Genomic DNA, 17,543 nt, shown 5'->3' with positions numbered 1-17,543 from the left:
CGATTATAAAGAGAGCTAGCGGCAGAACGGCAGACTGTGTTAATGCAGCAGATTCAAATTAAACTGTTTAAAGATCAGGCTGACACATATCAGGCGGTGGCCGAGAGATGGGGAGGGGTCAACAAAAGAAAGGTGGCAACTGTAATCGCTACCGCTGGTGTGGACTGGGATCCGGATAAGTGGGATGGTGATATTTTTGATTCAACCAGTCTAGAAAGTAGTTCCGCAAATGAGTTTGACCCCAAAATGGAAGTGAAACAGAAAACAGTGGCGGCTAAGCCGTTAGAAGACGGCAAGCCGGACCCCACCCGCAGAATCCTGCTGGCGGAATGGTGGATTTAACCACACTGGAGGATTATACACAACAGGAGGTTGGGGAAATTATTACCCGTTTGAGGCAAAAATCAGGGGAAGCTTTATTGACATGGATGGTGAGATTACTAGATGTGGATGCTGCAGGGTTGTTGGTAGATTCTACGGATTCACCGCGTTTTTTACCCCTGTCAATTGACACCAATGTACAAGAGGTCTTAAGGGCACGACCGCCCCCTGATGCAAATGGTCAAGATACTCAGGTGTCTTTGTTGCACCTGGTAGCCCAAGCATGTAACCATAAATACCCCATTGCCACAGATTGGCCTAGTGAAGAAACGAAGTGGTATACGTTGAGAGAAGCAATTCAAAAAGTCAGGGAGCATGCTATGAAAGAGGCTATTCACATAGATGCTACTGATCACATGGGAGCCGTGCCGCTCTCAGTTTCAACTCGAAACATGGTGATTAGAACCGCGCCACCCACATACAAAAGTGTCATTATGACTTTGCTCGTAGGTATGACGGGCAAGGCTACTGATGAGGTAGCAGATGCCATTCAGCAACTTGCAGATTCAGGGGAGTGGGATAAGAGCAATAACAAGCCACGGGAGAGAGAGGGGCGTAGTGAGAGAAGAACCGAAGGCAGGCGGCAAGATAGCAGAGACTCCCGAGTGTCCTGAAAAGACATGTTTTTGGCTTTGTTAAAAGATGGTGTGCCACACGAAGAAATTGATGGCATTGAAACCAGAGTAATGTATGAATTATACAAAAAACAAGGACTTACAGCCAAATAGCGCTATAAAGAGGTTAAGAAACAGGTAGTCACCACGCCCCAGGGGGACACCTCACCTTCTGCTCCCCCTGCAGAAGAACAAGGCGAAGGGTCTATGGGGACACCTTCCCCGTACCAGCCAGCATACGCTAATTTGAGAAAGGTGGTGAGTGCGATGTTAGAGGCGGAGTCGAGTCACACTCATTCGAAGTTTGACTAGGGCTTCGCCCAAGCTCTGGCAGCGTCTGCCCGCATAAAAGTGGATAGGCGGCCTCATGTTGATGTTATGATTTTTTGGGGGCCAGGAAATACACAAGGGGTGCGAGCATTGATAGACGCTGGGGCCGAGGCCTCTTTGATTCATGGTAATCCAACACGATTTAAAGGCAAACAGTTTACTAATACAGGTCTAGGGTGAAAGGAGACCCCCGCAGTACAAACGAAAGTGGAGATGAAAATAGTCAATTTGAATAGGCAGAAATACCAAGTGTTGATTGTCCCGATACCTGAATATATAATTGGCTTTGACATTTTGGAAGGTTTAACCTTGGGACTTGGCGGTAAAACGTACCAGTTTGGGGTGAGTGCATTGATCTGTACACCCATTACCATAGGCAAATTGAAGATGCCCCCAGTGCAAGTGCCAGTGGCAACCAAGCGGGTAGCAATGAAACAATACCGCATACCTGGGGGGGCACAAGGAAATTTCAGACACCATCAAAGAGTATGTGGAGGCGGGTGTATTACGCCCTTTTACCACCGCATGGAACAATCCTCTCTGGCCTATTAAAAAGGGAGATGGGTCATGGAGGATGACGGTGGATTACAGGGAATTGAATAAACACACACCTCCCTTAGTGCCCGCAGTCCCAGATGCCATTACCTTGATTGAGAATGTCCAAAAGTTTGAGGGGACTTGGTATGCAGTGATCGATTTAGCCAATGCATTTTTCTCCGTGCCAATTGCTGAAGAGTGTCAAGAGCAGTTTGCATTTTCGTGGAGTGCACTTCAGTACACTTTCACGAGGCTACCTATGGGGTACATACACAGCCCGACTATCTGTCACCGGCTGGTGGCAGAGCACTTAGACAAGATACTGTGTAAACCTGACATACACATCTCTCATTACATTGATGATATTTTGATTCAGGGCAAGGATAAGCACAGTGTGCAAAGCCAGTTAGATGTCATTATGGAAGGATTGAAGAAGGAAGGATGGGAGATTAACCCGAGTAAAATTCAAGGTCCGCTGAAACAGTGATATTCCTAGGGATTCAGTGGCATCATGGGCATCGAGAAATGGTGCCAAAAGCCTGACAGAAAATACTTGAATTCACCACTCCAATGAACAAAAAGCAAGCTCAGCAGTTTATAGGGCTGTTTGGGTTTTGGAGACATCACATTCCCCATTTAGGGCAGATATTGGCCCCCTCTACAAGGTGACACGAAAGAAATATGAGTTTCAGTGGGGGGAGGAGCAGCAGAAAGCCTTTGAGATGGCGAAAGACACCGTGCAGCAGGTGCTTGATTTATGGCCCTTGAAGGAAGGCGAAGTGGAATTAAATGTGTCTGTACAAGACAATTATGCTTACTGGAGTGTGTGGCAGAAACAAGACAGGAAACGTGTGCCATTGGGGTTTTGGGGTTGTAAGTTGCCTGACGCTGGTAACTCATACACTCCGTTTGAGAAGCAATTGCTGGTGTGTTATTGGGCTCTTGTTGATACCGAGCAGATGATGGTGGGCCATGATGTATTCATGAGACCAGAAATACCAATCATGCAATGGGTACTGAGCTCTCCTAAAACGCATAGGATGGGACATGCTCAAGAAGCCAGCATAATTAAGTGGAAATGGTATATTCAAGACAGAGCCAAATCAGGAAAGGGTGGAGTGGCAAAATTACATGAGCAAGTAGCCAACATACTGCCCTCAGATTACATACCACCGGAAGTGCCTGAAAAATGTGAGTCTCCCATGAAATGGGGAGTACCTTACTGCGATTTGACCTTGGAGCAAACAGAGCATGTTTGGTTCACGGATCGTTCAGCTCGATATGTGGGAACTGAGCGGTACTGGAAAGCAGTGTCGTACAATCCCAAAACAAAAAAGATGTTGACAACAGCTAAAGGGAAGAGCAGTCAGTTTGCAGAGCTTTACGCAGTTTACCAAGCATTGAAACAAGTGACCCCTGGTCAATGTTATGTGTACACAGATTCATGGTCAGTGGCGAATGGATTGGCAGCGTGGTTGCCAACCTGGCAAAAGAATGGGTGGAAGATTCATTCAAAAGAGTTGTGGGGAAAAGAACTGTGGCAAGATATTGCAGAAATGTTATTACAAAGTGAAGTCACTGTATATCATGTGGACGCGCATTGTGCAACAGACTCATTAGAATGTTGGTTTAATTCTGTTGCAGACGAACACACCAAGATTTCATCTGTGGATGCAGAGGCTCAGGAAGACCATTCTCCTATGATTACCCAGACGGAGAATATGTGGATATATCTGGCACAGCAAGTACTGAACATATCACACTTTTGTCTTACTGATGTGCCCAATGCTGAAGCTTTATTGACTACGTGTTTAGTAGCAGTGCCGACGCCTGTTCCGGTTTTAAAGCATATCTTTGGCGTCACACACGATGATTCTTTGGTTCAAGACTCGGATATTAGGCAATCTTTTTCCGTTTATGAATACTGTAGGTTCTGCCAAGAGACTGATCGTAAATGGAGAAATTTGACACGTGTTATTACTTATAATATAACCCAAGGTGATGTATGTTATTTTATGACCTGCAATGCACATGAAATTGGCAAATGCCGACAGATCGATTTAACCAACCAGCACAATCATACAACGTTTGAGAGACGACTATGTTCATGAGTGCCACGCAAATGCACCAGTGTAAATAATACTATGTCTTGTAATCATACAGTGATAGCTGCCAGTCATTTGAATCATGTGAAACTTCCAACAGGATGGCTCTTTTCATGTGGTAACATCACATACACTTATATTCCAGCTAATATTTCCGGAGGTCCATGTGCTTTAACTCGATTAGGACTAATGACGTTTCCTTACACCCAGCGATAACTCGAGGAAAAAGGTCAACTTTCAAATCTGTAGGTCTATCTCCTGATTGTGATTCACATGTACACTTGTTATCAGAAGCTGAGGTTCTAGCATTAACCCTTTCATTAGTGGGAGTTTGGGGTTTAGCTGCTGGAGGTTACAAATCTTTGATGAAATTAGCATGTTTAGTAGTCAAAACCCTTAATCATACTTCTCAGGCATTAGAAGAATTACTCCTTGATAGTCAAGTTATTAGAAAAGCAACTTTGCAGAAAAGAGCTGCTGTTGATTATCTATTGCTAAAGCATAATTTAGAGTTTAACGCATTTGAAGGTATGTGTTGTTTCAATTTAAGTGACCATTCACAATCTATTGAAAGTCATATTCGAGGTTTGAGGGATCTCATTTCTCAAGTGTCTCAAGATTGTACTGGGAATTGGTGGGATTGGTTATTTTCATGGATACCTGATATTGGGGGTACACTATGTTACGCTTTTGCTTGCATTTTCATTATGTTGTCTATCATAATAGCTTGTTGTTGTTATATTCAATGTATTCCCAATTTAGTTTTAATGTTTTGTAGGTTTCAGAGACCGGCTCCTTTGCCACCGGGCCATGGAAGGTAAATATCCAAGGGTGGAATTGTTATGCTTGAATTTAAATGGCGCTGGTGCGCATTGTATTCTGGGAGCGCTCGGAGCCATGATGGATATTTACTTCATGCCGCAGTGAAAAGCTGCACACATTTTGCTGAGTGTTAGATTCATGGTGCTGAGGAAAACATGCTTTCCAAACCTGGTATGCGGTCAAGGACATTTCTGCTGGGAAAGCTAACTTTGTTATGGTTTGTTACTGTTCTCCGTGGAGCGTGTTTTTAGAGGAGGGAGGCACTCTGCTCCTTGAGGGTAGCTCTCAATTGACCCAGCTGGCAACCGACGCTGCTCATCAACTGCGCAAGTGCCATTTCCAGAAGGTTCGAAAACTGCATATATGCGGAAACCCAGAGGTGTTCAGGTGAGACTTCAGCCGGAGAAGGACGCTTACGTCCGGCACTCCTGTGAGCTGTGGTGCTCTCGGCCTGGCTGTTCCCGGGGTCTTCCAGCCTCTTCTGGGCGAGATGAGGAATCCTGTTACGCTCACGGTGATGTATTTCCTTTTAAATTCTTTGCTTCTTCTGTGATTTATGTCTATATTACTTCTGTGAGTTACTTCTATGTTATTATTGGTTGCTTCTAACCTTTGAATAAATAGCCATATAAGAGCTGATTATCTTCTAAGATTGTGTGGTTGTGAGTTATTGCGTCTGTCTGCGTTCAAAGTATTTGCTCTGTAATTGCATTGGTGATTTATGTTTTTCCATGCACTCTGGGGAGAGCAATACACAGACTTAACCTTTAATGAGTCTAACAATTATTGTACAGAATTCCAGAAAAACTAATTATTTCTTATTCCTATTCTTTCTTATTTAGAGTCACTGCTCAATGTGTTTCACTTGTGGAACCCTCTGTTTTTTTCAGAGGCCTGAACAAGAAATCCAGCCACCACAGAAACAAATAGTGCTAGCCCAGGAGCTTCCAATTTAAAAAAATGTGTTTTAATATTTTTAGGGGTAGCAAGGGAGAGCACAGGGTAGCAAGGAAAGTTTTCTTTTTGTTTCTTTTACACATATTAAGTTTAGAAAGTGCTTCAGGCTGATGTTTTCCTTATGTTTTCTCATACATTGTGCATGTAAATATCTCATTGTGTGCAGGAGTTTTCAAATGAACACATTAAGGTACATGTAGATGAAAGTGTATTTCCTGGTCTATTTTTAGTGTGATTTGTTTATTTGGTGATCTCCCTAGCCAAGGGTCCCATATAAAAAAAGATATCATTGTGAGTTAGTTCCCCATAATGTAGCAAGCGATAATCAGGAAAATACATATCCCTGCACATAGTGAATGTGCTCTGGGTATATTTCCCAACGGGTCCACGGGTCTCATATAATGTAAGTATGTGTCTCATAGCCATAAACACAAACTGGGAAGATGTTCTGGTAATCCAAAAACACCTCCATTATTTGTTGCTTTTATTCTTCAATTTCCCAGGCATCAGCTACACCAATCAGATCTTTGAATACCTAAAAGAGGCCAGAGAACACCACTAGTGTATAATACCGTAGTAAGCGAAAGAAGTCTAACAAGAAATTCCTGTCTTTTCTGGGTAGAGTGTTGCTTACCTGGTATTGTCAAATGTTGTCATAAAAGCTACACACATTTTACCCAATAATGTGATTTTTCAGATCTAATGAAACGTTCTATGCATCAATGGCAATTCCAATTGAGGTGGATTAATCCAACATGAACATTAATGGATACATATTGTCCACCAATATACTAACATGATTACAATTAAGGTCTATTAGTTTTGCTGGATGTAGATAAAGAGACCTTTCTGTGCCAGAATGGTATTTAGGCTGATGAAATCTTCTACTTTAGACATTTTTCCCTTTTTGATTTTTAAATGTAGAATAAATGATCTGGTGTTCTCCTTTATTTTACAAATTTGTAAAGCTGCCTATCTTATTCTCTGAGTTATCCTCTGGATCTTGAACATAATTGTAGATGCCCTGTGCACTAAAATGTTCAGTGTTACAACCAAAGTGGAGAATCACATCTTTTTGGGAGGTAGGTTTATTTTCAAAGGCTGTTTTGAGATCCCATCACAGTCATTATGTTCATTTACAGATACAATGGAGATGACAGATATCTGAATATTTCTTAAATGCATTGCTATTTGTTTGCATTCTGCTCAATCAAATAAGAGTGGCCAATTAGGCTTAAGTAATTAGCACTCCCCTTTTAACTTGGTTGGGTGGAGTCTGTTGCACTTGGATCATGGATGTTATGCAGAATTTGGATGTAGGCCATTTGGGAAATGTTCATATTTCCAACGTTTTATTGCATTTTTAAAACAAAACATCTTCAAAGCATTCCTTTAATGGCCAGACAGCGCGTGTAAAGTAAATACAAAATTGCAAAAGTCCAAAGCAGACATGCATCAGAATAGCAAGATGAGAAGGTAATAATTGACACATAAACAAATAAAAATCAGCACATGGATCAACAGGTGACATATTGGGCTCCCCATCCATGTATAAATTGCTCCATACTAGCATATTATGTGATCATTGGGCACTTCTAGGGGCACTGCAACAGGTCCATGGCCCTTGGCCTCATCAGACAGGGAGCATCTTTATTGTGGGATTTTGTTTATCCCAGAAAGCTCCAAGCAGTTCACAAAGAAGTCCTGCCCGCTATCTTGCACTAATAATGACACCTTTTCAATAATCAGAAGTTGCCACATTTATGCCCAACAATCTTCCATAGAGGGCGGACTCTCTTTCTTTCAACAAGCCCCTATCACCTCCTTAGCCATCATGAGCATAGCATGCACAATGTGGCCACGCACACTGTAAGTGATTTCAATCTGGCACTTCACCTAAGTCAACGCCTAGCGTGTAATGCACAACTGAAATCCTTATTTATTTGTGTCTAAAAGTTATTTTATTCTGAATGATGTACCACTCATATCACACCCCTCTCTTGGAACCCCCCTGGTCACACTGAACCAGGAATCAGGCTGGTTTGCAAAGTTAAAATATGTATTTATGTAGTTACAAATTAATCACACTATGTTTAATGGGTATACAATAATCACCAATGGGGTGATGTAACACTAAATAATCTCTTTAATCAAAAGGAGTAATAGTGAGTGAAACAATTCAGCACAGAAATAATACGTGTGTGTGTGTGTTCAGAACAAAGAGCAGTGTGGTTACTAGTCCCCCTGCACACCCCTCAACCCCCCAATAAGACAATGTAAAGAGATAGGAGGAGAGAACAGGTTTCAGGAATGGCAAATTCAAACAATGTATCAATCCCAAATTCCCCCCAGCAACACAAGAGAAACACAGAATTGATTGGCAAGCTGTCAAAAATGGTTTTTAAAGTTATCTTGGGAATGGAGTGGGCAAAAACACTAAATATGGTTTAAATTGCTGAAATTGTTTAAATTCTTGTGGGAGCCACTTTAGATAGTTACAGACAAACACTAGCAATAATTTGATACTAAGAAGCAATGTGAAATCTTAAAACTGAGGTCAGAAGCAATCAAAAGCTGTTTTACACGTGTCAGAATTTCACTAAATGAACATTTGCGGCAAACTTCTCAGCACGTGGTAATCACGATTACGGAAGAACCACATGGATTTGGGATGCGGTTTTGGATGCAAATTAAAGCTGTGGATGTTAGCTACAATCAGACATTGACATTTTGATTCTAGCACAAATGAATGAGTTATGGATGTTTTAGTGGAGGTCGTTTTTCTGAGACAGGCGCAAGAAAGGGAAAACAGGAATGCACTTTTAAAAGACAAAAAGTATTTCTTAAACTAGATTATGACTATAGAAAAAGAGAATGCCACACATGAATCTCCACAGTCCTGGCCAGGGACCCTTCACGTGGTGGATACTCACTTTCTTTCTGGGATTCAATTTATTTATTTACAACACTTATGATTTATGATTTTAGAGAACAACTGAGAGAAACTTAGTGCAAGAAAAGTTCTGATAATTCAAAAATACTCCTAACACTACCGGTTCTGAATACAAGAGAGGATGGATTTAAGATTGGGATTGACTAAGCAAGGTATATAGGCTAGTGACACAGTTCTATCTATAGATACTCACTATATGTGTTTCAAATGGAACCATCAGGATTCTGGTCCGTCAAGATTTCTGGTCAGGGAAGGGAACCTGGTTCTGGGATAAACTGCTGGGCACACCGGACAGGACTGGGTCTGTTCACAGCATGGCACAGGACTGGATTGGGTCTGCAATGGCTCTGGTCACAGCTCTCTGGTCACAGCTCTCTGGTCACAGTACGGCACAACTGGATTGGATGTTTTGGTTCTGATGATAATTATTTAGCAGGCAGCAGTACAGCCCAGCCCGGCGGTTTCTTTGGTTCCCCTTTGGTTTCTGGGGTGGATTCTGGTTCTTTTAAGGCCTAGCTAAAATGGTTCAGCTATATGATGGGCCTTTCTGCTTTCCAAGTCTCTGGAGTCTGGAGCAAGGAAGATGGGTGGTCCTGCTCCAGGGTACTCCGCCAGCAATCGGTTAGTGGATGAATCTGTGTGTGACCCTGTGAGTGCTGAGCTGTCACTATTTATGCTTATGATAAAGTGGTGTGTGTGCTGGATTATCCTAAGTGTGCCCCTCTTGCTAGGAATAGGTAAGGGTCTCCTATCTCCCTTGATAGGAGAAAAACAGTGTGTCATCACGATGATGTGGTCTTACGAGGCTTAGAGTCCACCCCTCGCCTCTTGATCACAAAATCTACTTTTGGTACAATACATGTTTACAAATGTTCAACCTCTATAACAATAACATATATAGATTACATATTTTGTGTAGCAGATACTCCTCCAACCCCCGTCACTGTAAGATCTTGTGTCTGCTTTTTACAGAATGTTGCCCTTTTTGTCTGGAAAACAATGTCCAATTTCAGAGCAAATTTCCACAAATGTGCACATTGAATATGAGCATAAGTGTATGCAGTGTCATGCTTCTATCAAAAATACATTTTGTGCAATATCACTTTTTCCGCCATTTCTTCCTAGAACATGCCACAGAGTTCTGGCACCTCTTCACCCGTGCATCCAGAAATCACATTAACAATGCTGTTATTTCTATAATTTTCACAATTTTATATAGTAAGTTATATGTATTTAAACAAAATGTTCTTTGTGAATGTCCAGCCATAGGTGGCTGTTTGTCTCCACCTCCTTCTTATCCCTGCAGCTCAAAAGCAGTCTCCTCCAATTTCCTCTTGGGCCCAGGCCATTTTACGACCCTTCATACTTAGCCTTCCTTTGACTGGAGGAAGTCCATTGTCTTCTTCCCCTGGCAGAACAAATTCTTCCCCCACCCCATAATCATCACATAGGTGTGATTTTCTGGTGGAGGGAGAGTCCTGGCCTCTGTGGGGGAAGCTGTTATACTGGTTTGGTGGCTTTGAGTAAGGCTTAAATCCAAAAGTTATTTCTGTTGCATTTTTTTCTTGGTTTAAAACAAACTTGTGATTTCAAAACAAGCAGCTAGAACACTGATTCCAGATCCTAACCCATGAGATTAAACAGTTACAACCTAGGTTACTCTCAATAACAGGCCACTTAGATTTCAGACATTAGATTTCAGTTGTATAAGTTTACAGTTTTAAAGCAGGCTTCTGACAGCTGTAATTCAGGCGGCCGGGGGTACTGCGCCCAGATTTTGACAGATTCCATAGGCAGGCACTTTGGCTGTGGACGTTTTGATGACAAATTCAGCTTTTCAGGACATTGCAATATCACCATGATTTCTTGAACTCAGTGAATTGTAGCACCCAGCAAGAATTCTGGAAGGTTGAGGATGTTTGGTACTGGCATTCTGCAGTTTCAGCAACCAAGAAAGATTTTGGATTTCTTTCAGCAAAGCACTGCTTTTCCCTCTGTGCTCCATTTTTACTTGTTGGGCAGCCCAGTGACGTGTTTCAGGAGTGGGCTCTCTTTTCCACCACTGACAACATGCATGGCAGATTTGTCAGCCATCTTTTTGTGTTGCAAAGCGTAATTTTCAGCGGTTTTGGCACGCACCAGGGTTTTGCGGCCATTATAGGATTTCTGGCACCATCAGAACATAGGGGTGCCGCATGGCAGGGCAAAAGTGGGTCCATACATCCCACAACACTAGGAGATGGCTGTGTACAACCCTGGAGAGTGCCCAGGAGACATGTCATAGAGTCCAGAGGGATTGATTCACCTTCAGTCTGGTTAATTGTGGACATCACTTCTGCCCAATAACTCAGCTTAGGACATCCCCACCAGACTGCATGTATGTCCCTTCACCTCAACACACCCTCCATCACAGGACACTCTCCATCCCCTGCCTAATGTGTTTCAACCTGATGGGGGTTAACTAATCTCTTGCCAAAAATATGAAGCCTTTCTCTGCACACTGCACACTTTGAGTGGTTTTACGCAGGCCCCTCCATATTTCACTCTATGACTCCCCTGATATCTCCTTCGCCAAGGCCCTATTCTAGGCCTGGATATATGACGGAGTGGTTTCATTAAGCTTGGTACCTAAGCAGGCATACAGAGGGGAAATAATGCCCCAATGTGTGCTTGAGGAGAAGTGATAGAAGTGAATTCAGTAAGACTTCTGGTGGCTGCAATTCTGTTGTGTGAATGCATTGCCCAATGCTGTAACTGCCAGTACTGACATCTCTCACTGTCCTGACCCTAAAGGTGAGCTTGCAGATATGGACTCCTTCAAAGAGATGCACTAAGAATTTACAGCCCCCTGCCCGCCACCTGCTGCCAAAAGCCCCACCATCGTACACCGGCTGGAAGTCTGCATTCAAATATATTGGTTTCAATGAAGATAGGAACGTTGACAGGCCTTGACTAATCACTGCACTATCCCACACCTGCATCATTGCATTGCTGTAGCGAACTCATACATACCTAGGGGTTTACCGGTCTTAGACAGACACAGCAAATATCTAAGGGACTTCCCCGCCACTTCCTCCTCCAGGTGAACCATTCTGTGTGTGTGTGTGTTGACCCACTTGTAAAGGGCATTCAGTTGACCAGCCTAATAATAGTTTTTGATGCTGGGTATTGCTAGACCCACCATGGTGAAGAGAATCTTGTAATGAGCCATTCATACCAGATAAATGCCTCTCCCAGGTCATACAAAGATATCAATGAGAAGAATAGGCTGTTCAATATCTGCACATGAAGACACGCCTATCCACGAGGAACACATGATGATCTTCCAACCACAAGAACATACCCATGCAACACTCTCACTCTGAACTCATTCAAATGGATGAGGTGTCCCAGTTAGGGTTCGCACCTCAGGTGCAAATGTAGCGAGGCCACCAACGTCTCAGAAGGCTGAACCACCACAGCTCTCTGGGACCATGTATATGTATTGGATTATAATGAATGAATCAAACCCTAGTTGGTCATATAGAATGTAGGCACAGATGAAAACAAGGAGCAACATCCACTGTTATGTAAATATGGACACAACAATATAGTTGCCTGAGTGTATTAGTGCGGCTGAGTCCGGTGAAAGGCATACACCTTTTTGCAATAACAATCCAGTTCCCCACTGCAGAGTCAGCATAAACACTTCTAGGCTGTTGGTCTCCATGCATGCATCAAGTACATCAACGTGCATAGCTAGCATTCCTGTCACGTGGTGCAACCATTGATGTTTTGGGATTGGTTAGGCACAGTGAAACTATCACAAAAACATGCACCTGCCGCCTACAGCAACTGTTACTGGATGTGATGTCACACATAAAGAATAGTTCAAATCTATGCATTATTCGCTATAATGCACATTGTGAAAATGACAACCTACCAAGTGACAAATCGACAAAAGTTACCACATAGTAAGTGAAATGGGCGCACATTTGTAGAGATTAATAGGGTTGCTGTGTAGGGACATGCCAAGGGAGAAAGGAAAGTGGATAAGGGGCAAAGGGTGAGGCCTTTATGATATGCTGGGATATCCTCTAGTCTCATCTTTGGCCCCCAGTGGAAGAGGTGGGGAATCATGTTGGCCATCTTAATGAGCATACCCACCACTGGTTTAAGGGCAAGGATAACTGTTGGGTATTTGGTCTGTGCGGCCCAAGAGACATACTCCATAATGGCCCTGTTCATTTATTCAAAGCACTGGAAATGGTCAACTTGATATGTCAACAAAACGTTTTGATTCTGGTCCTGCACCACACGCTTCATGGTGGAGAGTTTTTCCTTCATCCTCTGACATATATTGCAATGTCCAACCGATGTTTACGAATATAGGCCTGCTTGCTCAGATGCTCAGCCTGCCATGCAGCAGCCACACCATGATGAACCCCCCCAGGCATGCAGGGCCTACATAGAGATTGATGCTATTTATCTGTCTAATGGGATGGAGTTGGTAGTGATGTCCATGTTGCTGAGGGCTGATGCACCGCTGATGGGAAAGCCAGCCACACTTCTGATGGTGGTGTGGGCAGCTGTGGCTCTGGTCATGGTGACAGCAGCTGGAAGTTGTCTCAGCAGTTGTGGCTGGATTCGGGCTGCTGAGTTTAAATGGAAGTGCACTGTAAACCAATGGGAGCAGCCAGATAGAACTGATGTACCCAGCTCCATACAAGCGATCCTGATCAGCACAGTCAGCTTGAATACTATCCTGCTCATGAATGACTGGAGTAGGAGGCAGAATGTGCCAGCCATAGAAGACTCCCACTGCTGGCTGTTGGGACACAGTTCTTCTCTGGTGGTTGCTAAGCTCCAACATCCAAGACAACATCTACAAATTAGATAAAAGAGTAACAATCAGAAAGGTAGTCCAACAAATCTAATAAGCCATTAGCACATAACATGAACACACAAACTTGACAGTGCAAAGTAAACAAAAAACAAATTAAATTGCATCCATGATTATGAGCACCAATACGTACACATAAGGATATATCCGTAAGTAACCAAGCAGCCAAGCTTGCAGCGCCAACATCAGAGTGACTTGCCATCACCAGGTTGCCACTGAAGCATTGCCCTCACGGTATGCCCCAAATTCCTTTTGCAATTGGCTACCAGATGGAATGCCTGAGTGGATCGCCGTAAGGAGTGTGGCCTAGGGCATACCTAGACCAGCAGACATGATGTGTCCGGTGGTCTCTATCATAATCAAGCAATGATTAAAGTATTACCCTACCCTAATTTTAATACACAGCTTCTTACTACTCCCCTTGGCCTCCAGATGTTTTTTGTCTCGAGTTCCCATAATGCCACACCTTTGACTTTGCTGTTTAGTTTCTCATGGGAGTTCTAGGCCAAAATATCTGTGGAGGTCTGCAGGTTGCCCACCAATGCCTTGGCCCACAGGGTTTGGGAATGGTTTGTCTGTGCAGAGCTGTGGATACCAACGCCCCTAGGCCCCATTAGGCACACATCTATGACTGTTGCTCAATTCTCCACCTTCCTTTCTCCCATATATTATTTCATTGAACTAGTCATCATGATCCAGGGCATTATAAGACGGCAATACATATATCCATTGTCAACCTGTGTGTGAACAGCACATGCATGTATACGGTTCTCAGATGGCACTGATTAAATCAGGTAATAAGGCCAAATCTATGGCTTGCATATCGCCATTCAGTACATACTGGGAGCTGTACATTTCAATGATTGAAATGACGTTGCAACAGACAAAGTTACCCATGTATCATACCAAATGAATGGCATGAATAAGTCTGTCCCTGGTGTCATGTGATCATGTGCGAAGTTCATGTTCATAGCAGAGGTATCTTTGCTAAATTGCAGTTCGCTGCAAATACCAGTATACCCAGAATTACTAGCACATTCACAACTACACTCAATGTAACACAAACATGTTCTATTTCCAAGTAATGTGCTCATATTCAACACCTCCCTGCTATGCATCATTCATTCTGGGACTGTTACTGAGGCCAAAATTCAGCTAGAGTCCTCTGACGGGTTTTCAGGATATCCTTCATTAATATTCATGAGAAACGGTTTGCATACATTTAGAATCATTGCATGGAAATTGATCTCATGAATATTAATGAGGGGCGGCCTGAAAACGCAACATGTTTCGGATCCTCGAGGCCTGGAGTTGGATAAATCTAAAATGTACGGCATAGAACCGTAAACATTGAACAAATCATAGGGCACGTGTATGGTCCTTAGCAAGCATTTGTTGGAGCCCTATTGGTCGCTGGAATGGTGAGAAGGGTTGGTTTATAAGCTTACTGTTTGGCACACACTAGCGCACATGAGAGGCCTTACTAATTATATGCTGAGCAGACTTTAACATGAGAGTTGTAAGCCAAATTTAACGCTGACCAGAATGCTCCTTGTCATCATTCATTCACATAGATGCCAGGCGGTCCTATGCAATGTGACTCCTTCCGCCATGCCAGGTTTATATACATTGCATGTTTGGACTTGCCCAGGTTTATATTGGATAATAATAAAACATATCTCAGCATGCATAGTGCACAACCAGGGCTGGAAAAACGTCCATCATACCACTGTCAAGCCTGCCAAAACTGTGATGTGAGGGGCACTGCCAACTACTCTGCAGGGTTCAGCTTTGGAAGGGGGACCTCCTGGGGCTGATGCTAACTGGACATTATCGACCAGATTCTCTTTGATCTTCTCCGTTTGCTTCTGTGCAGATATCAACACCTCCTGCATTAACACAAGACAAACAAGAAATGACATACAAAGCTATACATCTGTGTGTATTCACTTTAAATAAAATGTATACACCTCACAATTTACATTTGCAAGTACCATTCTGAAGCAAACCCACTGTGATATAAGGTGAGGGACCCAAGAGTGCACACTACCACCCTTGCGATTGCTCTGTGACAGGCCATGACAAGCATGCACTCTGCTGTGGAAAGTTCACAGCCCTGTCACCTGCCACAAAGAGGTTGGCTCCCCATGTCCCATGCAATTCTCCCCAAAGTATCTCCTTGAATGGCATTAGGTCTCTTACTCCATATTAGATAAGTCTTTCCTCATCAAGGCTGCCCTTTCCTGTTCCCGAACATTCTCCTGGCCTGACATGTTTCTGGATCAAATGGGAATGACGTAACCCTCCTCTGTGCTTTTAATGCACTGGGTAAGCTCACATCATGAAGACACTGGCTTCAGTAACCCACCAATGCTTAATACCCAGTTTGCGCATCATGCAGGCAGACTGCGTACTCACATGGCGTGCATTTCCCCAATCAAAATACCTTCAGATCACGTGCAGACAAAACGTAGGTGACCAGCGTGTGAACAGTTTTCCAACACATCATGGCTGCACCAAAGAGAGATCAGCCCCTTAGGTCAGCAAATTATAGACCAGAGGAGATGAATCTTCTGGGTGATGTGTATCTGTCACATTTTACATCACTTTTTTCCACAGCTGGAGTCCAGATGGATTCAGCTCATGGACATCCCCTGTGGGGCAAGATGATTCAGGCATCAACAGTTGGTGTGTTGCAGTTGATCCACGAAGAGTGAGAAAAGATGCCATGTCTTCAACACGTTGTCCCTGTCTGAAGTCCAAGGGCATCCTCTAGAATGGATGCAATCCAACTTCTCAAAGTCACGCATGACCTCTACTGACCCTTCCTCAGGTAGGTGTCTCAGCTGCTCGAGGTGAGTGATACACATCTGCCTGCCTCGTTGAACAGCAATTCATGTAGCACTGGTGTGCCCTCTGTCACTCCATGCAGAGTCAAGGCTAAGGTAAATGGATCACTCATTGTCCCCAGCCCAGCCATTATCTACTTTGGGGCATTAAAGTAGAAGTATTACCCCAGTCCCTTTCATTCAATCAACTCAACTTTGAATATGCAATCGACATACACATGTAAGCTGTGCTACGGCATTGTGTTGTGAATGACATGGAGCCATCGGGTAAAATCAGTCAAGGGATTCTGGGATGATGGTCATGCTATCTTGCCAATGCACTTTGCACAATAATAGCTACCATTCCAGATCAGCTGTTATACCTGTACAGTTCGAAAACCCAGGCACCCTCACCTGCCAGTGACAGATCATGATTATTTCTTTATTTTTTATTGTAACATATAGTTTATACAAACTTATACAAACTTTTATTACACTTTCACCATTCACGTCAGCCTCTTTGCTTCAACCCAAAACATTGTTATCTCTGTGCGACAATGGATACAATATGAATGCAATGATGACCAGTGTCATGTCAAACCAGCACACTCGATTTCTATGCTAGAATACATGTATGTGGGGGTGTACTTAATGACGGAGAAATGTTCTTACACACCCTATTACTGCGCCACAAATAATGTACTTAATGACATAGGGACTCAATTGAAGGGGCATGCTCATTACTGGAAGGTGGACACTAACATGGATGCATCAGCATCCCTCTCCTATAAATTGCATTCGTTTAGCAATAGGGATGCTATTCAGGCATGGAAATATGGGTGATCCTAGCTTTCTCTGGCTTTTTACACCTCCCTCATTAAACTTGCAACAACGTTGGCCTCCCTGCACGTAGAAGGTATCCAACCTTTCATGATTCTCTATTGATTCCAGCTGGTTTTGTAGAAGCAAACATGTGCCGAATCCTTAAGGATTCATGCCATTCTGCCCACATGAAAAATATATGTGGGCAGAGATGTGGACCGAGATGCTGGTGCACTTTCTGCACAGAGCTGGTGACAGAGGCACAGTGGACTGTGTGCTCAATGCCGCGGCTCTGTGCTGAGAATACACCAA

This window comes from Ambystoma mexicanum, chromosome 5q, assembly GCF_040938575.1.
Source record: "Ambystoma mexicanum isolate Mex_15411 chromosome 5q, UKY_AmexF1_1, whole genome shotgun sequence".
In the NCBI taxonomy this organism is placed as follows: Eukaryota; Metazoa; Chordata; class Amphibia; order Caudata; family Ambystomatidae; genus Ambystoma; species Ambystoma mexicanum.
Note: the sequence above shows the minus strand (reverse complement) of the source record.